Raw genomic sequence first — 15,591 nt, 5'->3', positions numbered from 1 at the left:
CAGAATTGGTCCATCTCCAAAATTGCAAAATTGAGGATTAGCAATATCGACAAGATTGTGTGAAAGGCAAAACAGCAGAGTGTTACAACGCCGTAGAAGATATTAAAGACAGAGTTCTGGAACTGGAACGATACTCTAGAAAGACCTGCATTATCTTCAATAGTATTGATGTTGGAGAGAATGTTTGGAATACGGTGCTGAGCCTTATGAACAACGTTCTTCAAGTGCGGATAGAGTCCAGGCATCTTGCTGCAGTCATGCTTTGAATAATGAAAAAGTTGCACCTGTGACAGTGAAGTTTTTTATCATCAGCATCATGACCTGGTATGGCGACGCAAAAGTTTCCTAAGAAATATCAAAAACAGCAAAGATCTGCCAATATTTGTGAAAGAGTGCCTGGCTCCGTCAGATGGAAAACTGAAAGTGGAGGCATCGCGCATGAAGCTATCAACATTTACCCGGAAACAAGTAGTTTATGTTTTCAACAAAAATTCAAGTATTGGTGGTGCTGTTAAAGTGAAAGATGTTGCCGACTTGGATGCATTCAAAAAAAACCTTTGTGCCGAAAATAACTCATGAACCACCATCATGTCCGCCACCAATTCCAGCTGCAAAATTGAACCATGGAATGGTATCCGATGAATCCGCTTTTTCTAAATAGCCGGAATCTTTCGTGGTCAATGGGACACCCTTGCTACCGACGCTGCTAAAAAGACCCACGCCTGCTGTGAAAAGACGGTTGAGCCTCTCCCCAGTTCTAGAATCGGAGAACTTAGCTGAATCCATTTTGAATAAATTACTTCCAGCTGTAATAGAAGCTATTCTATCTGCTAAAATTATAAGGGTCTCAATCATGGCGTCTGATGGAGGTGATGAAAGTGAAATTGAACCCACGGCTGTTGATTAATAATTGGTTAAAATCGCACTGTCTACTAAATCATTATCAATCGCTAACTGTTATCCATCTACATACTAGATCTTTAAAAAAACATTATGAACAACTAGAGGCACTAGTGAATTGTCTTGAGTCTCCGCCTAACATAATATGTCTAACAGAAACATGATTATCGGCCAAAAATGATCCTGGTTTATATAATTTAAGCAATTATACTGCATGCTTGTCCAAATCGAGGAACGGGAGAAGGGGTGGTATAATGGTTCAAAATACAAGTGAAGTCGCTTTGAAAGGAGAACTTGTATCCGAAATAGAAGAAAATCTTCTCATACATGTGAAAGTGGGAATAGAAGATATGATTCTTTTAACGTTGTATAATCCACCTCGGTCGGACAAGCTTGTACTCATCACTGAACTGGACAAATTACTTGAACGTTTAACAACTAAATATGACCAAACTCTAGTGTGTGGTGACTTCAACATTGATACGCTCAAAGCTGATTACATAAGCTCAAAGTACATGAATATGATAGCATCGAATGGATATCATTTTTGCATTAATAAACCAACTAGATTAGACTCATCAAGTGCAATTTGTCTAGATCACTTTTTTGTAAAAGGCGTCAGAGTAATCAATGACAATGTTTTAACTAAGCAAAGTTACAGTGATCATGCACCCATTGTATTGACAACTGGTATTGACGGGGAAAATACCACCAAGTATCAAAAATTCAGAGATACCAGTTTTTTGAAATCTCCTAAAAAGGCCACTTGCTTTCTAGAAACGCTAGAAACTTCACTAAGCGCCATTACATACAACGGGCATAGTATAAGCAAAAACTTTGAGAATTTCCAGACCACTTTCAATGAAGTCTTTCAAATTTTTGCACCAATGCCAGAGAATAAACAGAATAAAAAAATGGTTCCGATGTGGTTTGACAAATCACTGAGGAATCAAGTTTCTAAACGAAATCTTCTTCATAGAAAAAGGAAGAAGAACAAATCTGATTGCAGGCAGCTCTCAAATTTCAAAGCCGCTCGCGCAAAAGTTGAGCAGTTAATTAAAAAAAATGAAAAGAGATTTTTATCTTGAAAAGTTCATTAAATGCATCGGAGGCTCAAGAGAACTTTATAGGTTCTTAAAAGAATTAAAGGGAAGAAAAGAAAAAAGGCAAGTATACCCGTTCTAGTAGAGGACGGCAAGAAAATTGATGAACTGAAGCAAATCGCTAAGAACTTGAACAAATTCTTTCCTGAGGTGGGGCCTAGATTGGGAAGTGCTTTAAAGAACAATTCAAATTATGAACTAAACTTCGAAAGTCTCCTCAGCATGTGTCCGTATCCAACTGACACCATTGAGATCCAGCAAAAATTGAAATTTTAGAGTCCAAAAGCGCCTCCGGAACTGACGAACTTAGTAACATCACGGTGAAAAGTGCTGGTCCAGTTATATTGCGAACATTTGGATTTTCTTATCAACAAGTTTTTAAAAGATGGTATTTTCCCATCCTCGTTGAAATTAGCCAAAGTACCACCCTTGCATAAAAATGGTTGGAAAGAAGATGTTAATATTTATCGTCCAAACTCTCTCCTAATTGTTTGGAGTAAAATCTTTGAACGTGTTGTTTTTAACCGGATTCTTAACAACCTTGGAGAACATTCATACATCAATGAAAACCAATTCACATTCCGTAAAAAGCTGAGCACAATTGATGCAATAGCTAAATTAGTCGAAGTTGTTCGTGACTCCAAATTGAAAATGGAATTAATTGTCTTTCTCCTCGACATAGCGAAAGCTTTTGACACCTTTGATCACGACATACTTCTGCATAAATTTGATAGATATGGTATAAGAGGTAAAAGCCTGAAATGAATTGAACCTTTCCTAACCGATTGCAAACAACGTGTGGGAAAAGAAAACTCAATTTCTGATTGGCGCAAAATTGAATTTGGTGTTCCTCAGGGCTCCATTTTGCGACCTTTATTGTTTTTGGAATTTATAAACGATCTTCCGCTTGCGTGCATTAAATGTCAAGCTTTCCTTTTTGCAGACGACACCTGTCTATTGGGAACGAATTGCAAAATAGAAGAACTGCAAGCAGACTTGCTTGCAGTCAGTGACTGGCTACGAAATAATAAAGTTACTCTGAATATAAAGAAAACCTGTCAATTAAACTTAACCTTAGGAAAAAGTGCCTCTAGCTCAAACTTCCATTTAAATAATGAAAATTTGAATGTTCTAAATAGTTGCAAGTATCTTGGAGTGTTTTTAGATAATAAATTTTCTTTTAAACCACATAGAGAGTGTTCTAGAAAGGCTTGGAAGGTAATGTGGCATAGTATCCAAATTGCGACATTGTTCCAAGGAATGTTATGTTGAGATTCTAGTCCTCAAACATTAAACCAATCTTTCAATGTGGACTGCTAGGGTACGGCTGCGCAAACTACAGAACATTGGAACCAATTTTGAAGATGCAAAAAATTCTTCGACTATTCTTTTTTCTCAAATATCGACAAAGCGTAAGCGAATACTTAAATATTTTGACATTGCACGAGCTTTATTTTTTATGAGTTACTGAAATTCGTTTCAAGATCTCTTAATAAACTCCATACTGATGATTATGTTAATAGGCTCTATGAATTTGATGTGACAACATATTCAACAAGGAGGTCTCAAAGTAGTCTTTAAAATTCCAAAATGTCGAAAACTCCTAGAGAAGAATTCGCTAAAATATCGGGGAACTAAATTGTTAAATGTTTGATAGACAATGGAATATTTGTTCAAATTATTGCAACATGAGTCAGTCAGTATTCACTAAAACAGTACATGACTTGAGGGACAGCTTCATTTTATCGAACTATAATTAAAAAAATTTTCGAGTAACTTTTTCGACGCTGTCTCTTTATTTTCCCAGGATCTGTCTTAGCTGATCAATTTATTGAAAAATTGGATTTTTAAAAGTAGTACCTCTTGGTTGGATGCTAAGAGACATAGAAAATAGGGTTCCCTTTCTGGCGTGAAAAATTGACCCTCTGAAACCTTTTAGTTTTTGAGATATGGACAGTTTTGTGATTTTTGAAGGTTCCCTCATAAAATTTGGTTCCGAAACTAAAAAAATTTTATTTTTCCCTCTGTGCTCTACGTTTTACTAGGGTGCTGTACTGGACCGACTAATCCCAGTAGTGCGAAATATAAGGCTGTAAATATGGAACAGCACTTGACAAATCTCACACAAAGAAACACAAAATTTTTTTAAAAAAATTCCTTACTAAATAATGTCGTTAAGGGCTGCGCCAGTATGATCCTGCTGGATCCGTTCGCGGTCCTCTCTGGGTACTAACATAACTTACTCACTCCAAGATTTTTTCTAAAAAAATCGTTTTATCGAATTTTGTTGACCTAATTTTATTGTTTATTTTGTTATCCAGAGGAATTTATTTCTCGCTCTCTCTCTCTCTCGAACGCAGGAGCAGAAATTTAATAATTTTAGTTATTGGAAAAATCAGGAATTTGAGGAGACTAACTGCATTTTTTTCTTAAACACTACCTTATGAGATGGTCACAAATAAATTTGACCTCTTAGCTCTGAAGTTGAGCAAATTTGGCAAAGATGTTAATGACAAAGAAGCGCCATGTCACCAATAAGTGCTTCGCCTAACCTTTCGGGGCCCTTATATATTCGGTATTATCAATCATCCATTAATGTCTCATTTATTTTTATAACAGAAAACGTTCATGCTTCCAAAACATCGTATCATAGCCAATTGAAGACCAAATTGGAACCAAAACCCTCCGTCCCTTTTTCATCTCTCTCACTCTCTATAGCTTCATGTGTTGCAAAATTCAAATGCTTCCAACAAATATTGAAATTCCCGCTTATTAGGCGAGATAAGATTTCACAGCAAACACTGACAGAAACCCTTCTTTGGGTGACACGTGTAAACGAACAATGGCCTCCTTCAGCGAGTCAAAGTTTATGTTGCATTAAATTCGGAAGTTGATACAAATTTAACTTATAGCGAGTATACATATAGGCATGCGTGATTTTACGGTTGCTCTGTCAAATGATAGTTAGAATTCAACCTGTAGTAAAAAAGGCAATTGAAAACGGACCAGACGGTCTAATGTCCTCTCTGGTGCTACATTTTATTTTAAGAAACCTGTATATATAATCCATGATGCTCGTATTTGTAACACCAGGAACCAATATATTATTATACTATGAGGGCTAGAGACACAAAACAATACGACTAACGGCCGACAAATTCCTCTCGAACAACAGACAGGGCAATTTAAATCAATGGCTGTAGCCCAGATAAAACTTTTCTTCATAGGTGCAAAATTTTGTTAACAGGGTGGAAGGCGCTCCCCGACGTGCGGAGTCCTCGACAGAAGCATTAACCACTCTGCTACCAGCAGGCCCTTGTGCTTTGCTATATCTTACAATCGCTTTTTTTAGTAAATTTATTTCGGAGAGAGAGCAATTCAGATCACTCAAAAAACAAGACAAGCGTGAAAAAGTCACTTGAGAAGTTCTAGAACAAAAACTTAAGCCGTCAAGCAAAACTTTTGCACAATAAAGACACATCTTTACAATATTTGCCTCAAAATCTGCCGAGGTCTGCAGTCCATAGGGAGCAAAACATTAAGAGGCTATTATCTTTTCTACAGCTCAGAATGTCACTGTAAACAGACGCATTATATCGGAACAAGACAATATTTTACATCAGGCGGATATCTTTATCTTTTAAGAATTGAATATTCGCTGAAGTTTGAACGTTCAGCAAAATGTTAACAGTTAGTAGTAGAGGGTCTTGTTTCTCCACCTCTTCTGGACACAGAGGTAGGTTGGATTCATGATCTCATCTAGATTTCCGCTCTATCCGAGCATTAATGTGTTTCCAAAAAAGAACAATTAGAATAACTTCCGCTCTATCCGAGCATAGACATGTTTCCAAAGCAGATCAAATAGAATATCTTCTTTCTTCTCCAAGAATATGCATGATCCCAAAGTAGAACAATTAACATAACTTTTGCTCCAACCAATGTTTTGACCGGATGTCTTCTGCTCTAACCGAGCCTCAAAACTGTAAGTATTCTGCTCTAACCAAGCATTCAATCGGAGGACAAATTTCTGCTCGAGCCGAGCATTTTCACAACTACTGAATTAAAATCTGATAAAACCATGCTTGCTTTAAAAAGGCCACTGTTTAATCTGCTTGAAAGCATACCGAAAATCAGACGCCAATTTCCAAATGTCTTGCGGATTTGGATGCAATCCATCCGACGATATATGCCGATACCGAAACTTTCAATGTTCAATGAAAGGAATCCGATGATCATGTGCAACATCCCGGTAGCACTCCTTTACTTTCTTAATGGTTTTCCATTTGTCTTTTCGGTTGATTAGTGCCATAATCGTTACCTTAAAGTTATAGAATTTGAGTTTTTCAATAAGATAATACATCTCATCTGATGTTTCAATAGGTCCCTTCAGTGGTTTATTACGTTTATCGAACAGGTTGTTTGTACCAGCCATGACAACTACATTTCTTACACCAAATGATTTCATATTTTCAATTACGCGATCGCTGCAGAGTGTTGAGATGCAGCCTCCTGGGCAAGATATAGTAATTGCGTTTTCAACAAACACCCCATACACCAGCGACTATCATAATATCAAATTTTGAAACACTCGTTGACTTTTCTGTGGAAGGATTAATTTGCGTTAGGGTTAACTCAATTCGACGACTGTACAGCGTCGTTTCAATAAATTACATTTGATTTGGCTTATTCTGGACCTCCAAACAATTTCGTTTTCCATTTTCTCTCTGAAAGACGCATTCCGAACTCGAGAAAAAGAACGTTTTTAAGTCTTTCCTGAACAATGTATGATCAGCTATACAACGTAGGTGTGAGGGCAGAGCATTCCACTTCTTTGGGCCAAGAAAAGAGAAAGCTCGTGAACCGTAAGAGTTTTTGACTTTTGGCGACTTCAATTTCCATTTGTTTTCGGAGCGAGTTTGGTTTTATTTGTACTGTAAAAGCACTAAGCTTTTCAAATAAAGTGGCACATTAAGGTTGCACACATTTTTGTGAACATATGTCAAAATTTTGAAGTCGATTCGCTGAGCAACAGGCAGCCAGTTGTATCTGAATTCACAAGACTCATATTTTCGCAGGTTGAAAACGAATCTGCAAGCGGCATTCTGTACTCTCTGCAATTTTGATATTTCTTTGATGTTTGAAGCCAATAATATAGCATTGCAGTAGTCAAGCCTAGAGATAATTAGAGTTTGTACAGCAATTTTTCGTCACTCTAAAGAAAGATAATGTTTTATTCTATAGAGTTTTCTGAGTTCATTGTAGCAAGAGCTCATGATTTTGTTTACATTCTTTTCGAAACTCAAGCGCTGATCAAAAGTAATACCAAGTGAAACCAAATTTCTACTGATATTCAAAACAATATCGTCCAGTTCTAGCGTTGTGATATTTGGACGTTTCTTTTTAGTAGAAAATATTATTTGTTTTGTCCGGATTAACTTTGAGTTGCAAAGCTGTAAAAACTCCGAACAAATCTTTAACTTGTAACCTCAGCGTTTCAATAAGTGGCTCTTCGTCCTGTATTTCGATTTTGGTGTACAAAAATGTGTCATCGGCGAACAATTGGTACCGTAGGTTGAATTGTTTGATAAGATCGCCAATTGGGGTTGTATACATCGAGAAAATCATCGGTCCGAGAATGGAGCCCTGAGGTACACTGATCCACTGTTTACATTTTCCTGTCATTTTGAAGCGCTCTTCCAAAATTTTTTCCAAAATTAGCAAAATCCAGTGTGTCAAAAGCAGCACTTAGGCCAAGCGCAATTACTAAAAGGTATTTTCCTTGGTCAAGTTCTACATAAAGGTCATTTATGGTCTTGATGAGACAAACAGTTCATAAGACAAGCTTAAGAAAGTTTTAAATAGAAAGTTTTAATAAACAGCGCTGGAATAATTCTTGCCTTAAAATCAGCGTAATATTAATCAATGTCGTTTATGATGGAATCTGTTTTCGTTTTTACTCCCTCCAACTCAACAAAATCAGACACTATAGGTAATGGATATTTCGTATTCAATATCAATTGCATTGTATAAAAGGCTAACTAAATAAAGAGATTCCCAATTTGAGGTTGAGTCGTTAGTAACATCTGATTACGCCTTAATCATCATTGTATTTAAGTTATAGTACACCAGAAAAACACAGAGCACAAATAAAAACTTGAGAAGCCCGCAAACAAAATTGTTCCATACCAGCACTTCATCGGAAAGATTCAATGAACTCAAAGCCGCAAAAACATGGTTTAAAAAAATACTAAAACGAAATATAAACGCCCAAAATTTCATCCTCCACTTGCTCCATCCGAATTATATGCTTGCTGCATGCTTGATGATTTTGTCAAATCAAATTAAACTCTATGAACTTTTTCTTTTCAGTAAAATTGATGAAACTTACATAATACAGATTAAAATTTCTCCCACCTTATGGAGCTTTCAAAAAACCATCGAGCAAACTTGACTCCAAGAAAACATTTTTGAAGCACAATTTTCTGGGATGATACCTTTGATTTTATGGGATGATACTTCGCATGATAGTGCACAAGGCGATTTCCGTGTTCACACAAAAAATTGAACATAAGATTTGGTAATCAAGAACAATTGATCATAGCTCATTTTAACCAAGTAATTGTTAATTTCTGCTAAATTCAATTCTGAACATAACGATGGATAGTTTTAATTATCCGTCAAACCACTGAAATTAGCCGCCGTTGACCTGCTTGACGCCCATCAGGATTGAAATAGAAAACACTTTGATCACCTAATGTACTATGACTTAATCACCGGGCTTTATCAATTTTCTCTTCTGACAACAATTTGCTCTTTTGAACAATGTATGATCAGCTAAACAACGTAGGTGTGAGGGCAGAGCATTCCACTTCTTTGGGCCAAGAAAAGAGAAAGCTCGTGAACCGTAAGAGTTTTTGACTTTTGGCGACTTCAATTTCCATTTGTTTTCGGAGCGAGTTTGGTTATATTTGTACTGTAAAAGCACTAGGCTTTTCAAATAAAGTGGCACATTAAGGTTGTACACAATTTTGTGAACATATGTCAAAATTTTGAAGTCGATTCGCTGAGCAACAGGCAGCCAGTGCAGGTTGTATCTGAATTCACGACAAGACTCATATTTTCGCAGGTTGAAAACGAATCTGCGAGCGGCATTCTGTACTCTCTGCAATTTTGAAATTTCTTTGATGTTTGAAGCCAACAATATAGCATTGCAGTAGTCAAGCCTAGAGATAATTAGAGTTTGTACAGCAATTTTTCGTCACTCTAAAGAAAGATAATGTTTTATTCTATAGAGTTTTCTGAGTTCATTGTAGCAAGAGCTCATGATTTTGTTTACATTCTTTTCGAAACTCAAGCGCTGATCAAAAGTAATACCAAGTGAAACCAAATTTCTACTGATATTCAAAACAATATCGTCCAGTTCTAGCGTTGTGATATTTGGACGTTTCTTTTTAGTAGACAATAATATTATTTGTTTTGTCCGGATTAATTTTGAGTTGCAAAGCTGTAAAAGCTCCGAACAATTCTTTAACTTGTAACCTCAGCGTTTCAATAAGTGGCTCTTCGTCCTGTATTTCGATTTTGGTGTACAAAACTGTGTCATCGGCAAACACTTGTTACCGTACGTTGCATTGTTTGATCAGATCGCCAATTGGGGTTGTACACATCGAGAAAATCATCGGTCCGAGAATGGAGCCCTGAGGTACTCCGTAGAAAACTTCAGTCTCTGAAGAAAATGATTTCCGAATTTGAGTTTGTTTTCTTTCGGTTAAGTAAGACATGATCCACTGTTTACATTTTCCTGTCATTTTGAAGCGCTCTTCCAAAATTTTTCCAAAATTAGCAAAATCCAGTGTGTCAAAAGCAGCACTTAGGTCAAGCGCAATTACTAAAAGGTATTTTCCTTGGTCAAGTTCTACATGAAGGTCATTTATGGTCTTGAGGAGACAAACAGTTCATAAGATAAGCTTAAGAAAGTTTTAAATAGAAACTTATTTGTTCCAAGTGAACTTGTCAATACAGACGAAGCTTAGAGGAACACGGAAGAACAAAGAGTTAACAGAAATGTCCGAGTAGTAGAGCTTGAGATTTGGTATGACTGGGCTCGCGAGTTAAGAGATGCTGGTTCGAATCCAATACCTGTCCATTTTCAGAGTATTCGCCATGCTTATAACCCCTAATGTAGTGCTCAACAGAACAAATTTTAATTTGGAATCATTGACAAATATTAGAAAAAAATTCGACAAACAATTAATAATTCTCACCAGATTATCTCACATCATTGATGCTTTCTTAAAAACAGCTAATTGAAGAAATTTTGAATTGACAAATTGACAACTACAGTGACGTGAATGTTGTGTGTACATCAAATCATCAACTAGTTATTCAATTTACATTCTTGAGAAAACATTGCATTAAAATAAACAGCGCTTGATTAATTCTTGCCTTAAAATCAGCGTAATATTAATCAATGCCGTTTATGATGGAATCTGTTTTCGTTTTTACTCCCCTCCAACTCAACAAAAGCAGACACTATAGGTAATGGATATTTCGTATTCATTATCAATTGCATTGTATAAAAAGCAAACTAAATATGCATTATGTATAAAGCTAACTAAATAAACAGATTCCCAATTTGAGGTTGAGTCGTTAGTAACATCTGATTACGCCTTAATCATCATTGTATTTAAATTATAGTACACCAGAAAAACACACAGCACGAATAAAAACTTGAGAAGCCCGCAAACAAAATTGTTCCATACGAGCACTTCATCGGAAAGATTCAATGAACTCAAAGCCGCAAAAACATGGTTTAAAAAATACTAAAACGAAATATAAACGCCCAAAATTTCATCCTCCACTTGCTCCATCCGAATTATATGCTTGCTGCATGCTTGATGATTTTGTCAGATCAATTTAAACTCTATGAACTTTTTCTTTTCAGTAAAATTGATGAAACTTACATAATACAGATTAAACTTTCTCAAACCTTATGGAGCTTCCAAAAAACCATCGAGCAAACTTGACTCCAAGAAAACATTTTTGCAGCACAATTTTCCGGGATGATACCTTTGATTTTATTGGGTGATACTTCGCATGATAGTGCACAAGGCGATTTCCGTGTTCACACAAAAAATTGAACATAAGATTTGGTAATCAAGAACAATTGATCATAGCTCATTTTAACCAACTAATTGTTAATTTCTGCTAAATTCAATTCTGAACATAACGATGGATAGTTTTAATTATCCGTCAAACCACTGAAATTAGCCGCCGTTGACCTGCTTGACGCACATCAGGATTGAAACAGAAAACACTTTGATCACCTAACGTACTATGACTTAATCACCGGGCTTTATCAATTTGCTCTTTTGACATTGACCGTAATCACTACTTTGCGTAATTCAATGCGTAAAGACTAGGCAGAAAGTTTTCGAAAGCCAAGTTCACAACGTACGAACAATTTTACAGCCTAATTTAACAGATACCAATAAAAACAGGAAAAGGCCGTGTCAACTTGTTCAGCTCAAAAATATGGGGTAGTCAAATACTGGCTTTAGATCAGATAAAAAAATTGTAAAAAAAAACCAATAATACAAATTCGCAAACGGTTCAAATTAATTCTTTAATCTATAAAGGGACATTCTGAGCTAAACAAATACATCAAACAATTATAGACCGATAGAACAATTGCGATGAGATATTCATTATGTCCATTTTGAGTTTACAAACCTAGGTATACCTACACAATATGATGATTTTGAAAAACTAATACAAAATTATTGTAGTTATGAATCACTATCAGCTTAAAAAAAACCGGAAAAAACTAGCTGTGGACGCGCTTGATGCACATCGGGTTTAAACAGAAAAACATTTTTTTTTCTGTTTTTTCAGTGTCAAAAAGTGTTCTAATTTGACGTGCAGTTTCAGTTGGATTCTAAAACCATACTTTATTCAGCTTCTAAACTGAAAGCTAATAAGCTTAATACCAATATCAGCAAGCACTCGAATGAACTTTGATAAACTAATTGTGACCTAATGACCGGGCTTTATTGGTTTATTCCGTCTCTTTGATTTAGACCTTTTCACTTTGACAGTATTCACACATTGCGTAATTGAATGCGTAAAAAAATTAAAATCCATTCAGTTGAAACAGAGTGAAGTAAGACAGAACTCAAATATGAAAAAATTGAGACTTAGGTAAAACAAAAAACATAACCGACTAAACGTCGGAAGAATTGCTCTCGAACGACTATTGGGAGCTCTACTAAATTGCCACCAATTGAGTTCAGCTGCTTGAAATTGTGATTGGGAAAGAATTTTAGATCACGCGAAACTCAAGAAGTCAAAAGCGTAAAATTCACTCGAAAAGACGAAACTGTCAATCAAAAATTTTGCATGAAAAAAAGAAACACACGTTTACAAATATTGCTAGGAACTTCGTTCAAGAGCAATTAAACGTGATCAAAAGGTAAAGCGAATAAAATAAAATGAGATCGCCTAAGAGATAAACTGACTAAATCTTTTCTGTTTTTTTTTCAGTGTGAGCAAGTGTTCCAATTTGGCGCGCGTTTCAGTTGGATTTTAAAACTATAATTAATTCAGCTTCTAAACTGAAAGCTAAGAAAGCTTAATACCGATATCAGCTAGCAGACACTAATAAACTTTGATAACCTAAATCTCAATGAATTAATGACCGGGCTTTATCGGTTTATCCCGTCTCTTTTGATTTCGCTCTTTTTACTCTGACGGGATAAAGTATATTGCGTAATTCAATGCACGAAAGAATTTAAAATCCATTCAGTTGAAACAGAGTGAAGTAAGACAGAACTCAAATATGAAAAATCGAGACATAGGTAAAACAAAAAATATAACCGACTAAACGTCGGAAGAATTGCTCTCGAACGACTATTGGGAGCTCTAATCAATTGCAGCCTGCTTCAGTCGGGGGGGGAGTCTAAATGGGACTATAAAGTTGAATAGTGGGCTTCAAATAACCACATTAGAGGTTAATATATAAAACTAATAAGATTTAAAGTGAAAAATGGCACCAGTTTCGGCGCAGTTTTCATTTGACTTTTAGTATTGAATTGCCACCAATTGAGTTCAGCTGCTTGAAATTGTGATTGGGAGAGAATTTAGATCACGCGAAATGCAAAAAGTCAAAAGCGTAAAGTCACTCGAAAAGACGAAACTGTCAATCAAAAATTTTGCATGAAAAAAAGAAACACACGTTTACAAATATTGCTAGGAACTTCGTTCAAGAGCAATTAAACGTGATCAAAAGGTAAAGCGAATAAAATAAAATGAGATCGCCTAAGAGATAAACTGACTAAATCTTTTCTGTTTTTTATCAGTGTGAGCAAGTGTTCCAATTTGGCGAGCAGTTTCAGTTGGATTCTAAAACTATACTTAATTCAGCTTCTAAACTGAAAGCTAATAAACTTAATACCGATATCAGCTAGCAGACACTAATAAACTTTGATAACCTAAATCTCAATGAATTAATGACCGGGCTTTATCGGTTTATCCCGTCTCTTTTGATTTCACTCTTTTTACTCTGAGGGGATAAAGTATATTGCGTAATTCAATGCACGAAAGAATTTAAAATCCATTCAGTTGAAACAGAGTGAAGTAAGACAGAACTCAAATATGAAAAATCGACACTTAGGTAAAACAAAAAACATAACCGACTAAACGTCGCAAGAATTGCTCTCGAACGACTATTGGGAGCTCTAATCAATTGCAGCCTGCTTCAGTCGGGGGGAGGGAAGTCTAAATGGGACTATAAAGTTGAATAGTGGGCTTCAAATAACCACATTAGAGGTTAATATATAAAACTAATAAGATTTAAAGTGAAAAATGGCACCAGTTTCGGCGCAGTTTTCATTTGACTTTTAGTATTGAATTGCCACCAATTGAGTTCAGCTGCTTGAAATTGTGATTGGGAGAGAATTTAGATCACGCGAAATGCAAAAAGTCAAAAGCGTAAAAGTCACTCGAAAAGACGAAACTGTCAATCAAAAATTTTGCATGAAAAAAAGAAACACACGTTTACAAATATTGCTAGGAACTTCGTTCAAGAGCAATTAAACGTGATCAAAAGGTAAAGCGAATAAAATAAAATGAGATCGCCTAAGAGATAAACTGACTAAATCTTTTCTGTTTTTTATCAGTGTGAGCAAGTGTTCCAATTTGGCGAGCAGTTTCAGTTGGATTCTAAAACTATACTTAATTCAGCTTCTAAACTGAAAGCTAATAAACTTAATACCGATATCAGCTAGCAGACACTAATAAACTTTGATAACCTAAATCTCAATGAATTAATGACCGGGCTTTATCGGTTTATCCCGTCTCTTTTGATTTCACTCTTTTTACTCTGAGGGGATAAAGTATATTGCGTAATTCAATGCACGAAAGAATTTAAAATCCATTCAGTTGAAACAGAGTGAAGTAAGACAGAACTCAAATATGAAAAATCGACACTTAGGTAAAACAAAAAACATAACCGACTAAACGTCGCAAGAATTGCTCTCGAACGACTATTGGGAGCTCTAATCAATTGCAGCCTGCTTCAGTCGGGGGGAGGGAAGTCTAAATGGGACTATAAAGTTGAATAGTGGGCTTCAAATAACCACATTAGAGGTTAATATATAAAACTAATAAGATTTAAAGTGAAAAATGGCACCAGTTTCGGCGCAGTTTTCATTTGACTTTTAGTATTGAATTGCCACCAATTGAGTTCAGCTGCTTGAAATTGTGATTGGGAGAGAATTTTAGATCACGCGAAACGCAAAAAGTCAAAAGCGTAAAAGTCACTCGAAAAGACGAAACTGTCAATCAAAAATTTTGCATGAAAAAAAGAAACACACGTTTACAAATATTGCTAGGAACTTCGTTCAAGAGCAATTAAACGTGATCAAAAGGTAAAGCGAATAAAATAAAATGAGATCGCCTAAGAGATAAACTGACTAAATCTTTTCTGTTTTTTTTCAGTGTGAGCAAGTTTTCCTATTTGGCGCGCGTTTCAGTTGGATTTTAAAACTATAATTAATTCAGCTTCTAAACTGAAAGCTAAGAAAGCTTAATACCGATATCAGCTAGCAGACACTAATAAACTTTGATAACCTAAATCTAAATGAATTAATGACCGGGCTTTATCGGTTTATCCCGTCTCTTTTGATTTCGCTTTTTTTACTCTGACGGGATTAAGTATATTGCGTAATTCAATGAACGAAAGAATTTAAAATCTATTCAGTTGAAATAGTGAGTGAAGTAAGTCAGGAGTCAAACGTGAAAATCGGGAATTATGCAAAACACAAAACGTGATCAAAAGGTAAAGCGAATTTTTAAAAATAGCTGGCAGATTGTCAGAAAATAGCCGCAAAAGCTTCGTAGATCTACTGCCTGAGAAAAACAGTAAGACAGACCAAAAAACCCAAAAAACTTAAATGACACACACCCACTTGTCCTTATCTCTTTGAATTAAAGTAAAAAAGTCAATTTCAAAGTGAGGAAGTCATTTTTGAGAGTAAGTCGTGTGACCAGAAATTTAATCACGCGAATGAACAAAAAACTCGCTCCACTC

The 15,591-nt window shown here is 35.7% G+C and overlaps 1 protein-coding gene across 1 annotated transcript in view; it reads left to right on the top strand.

The window, feature by feature from the left end:
• Window positions 1-15,591, top strand: part of LOC142354753 (uncharacterized) — a 255,263-nt gene that overhangs the window by 97,023 nt on the left and 142,649 nt on the right. The window lies entirely within an intron of this gene.

Source organism: Convolutriloba macropyga, chromosome 15 (assembly GCF_964194025.1).
Source record: "Convolutriloba macropyga chromosome 15, txConMacr16.3, whole genome shotgun sequence".
In the NCBI taxonomy this organism is placed as follows: Eukaryota; Metazoa; Xenacoelomorpha; order Acoela; family Convolutidae; genus Convolutriloba; species Convolutriloba macropyga.
This window is presented reverse-complemented; position numbering and strand designations above follow the sequence as displayed.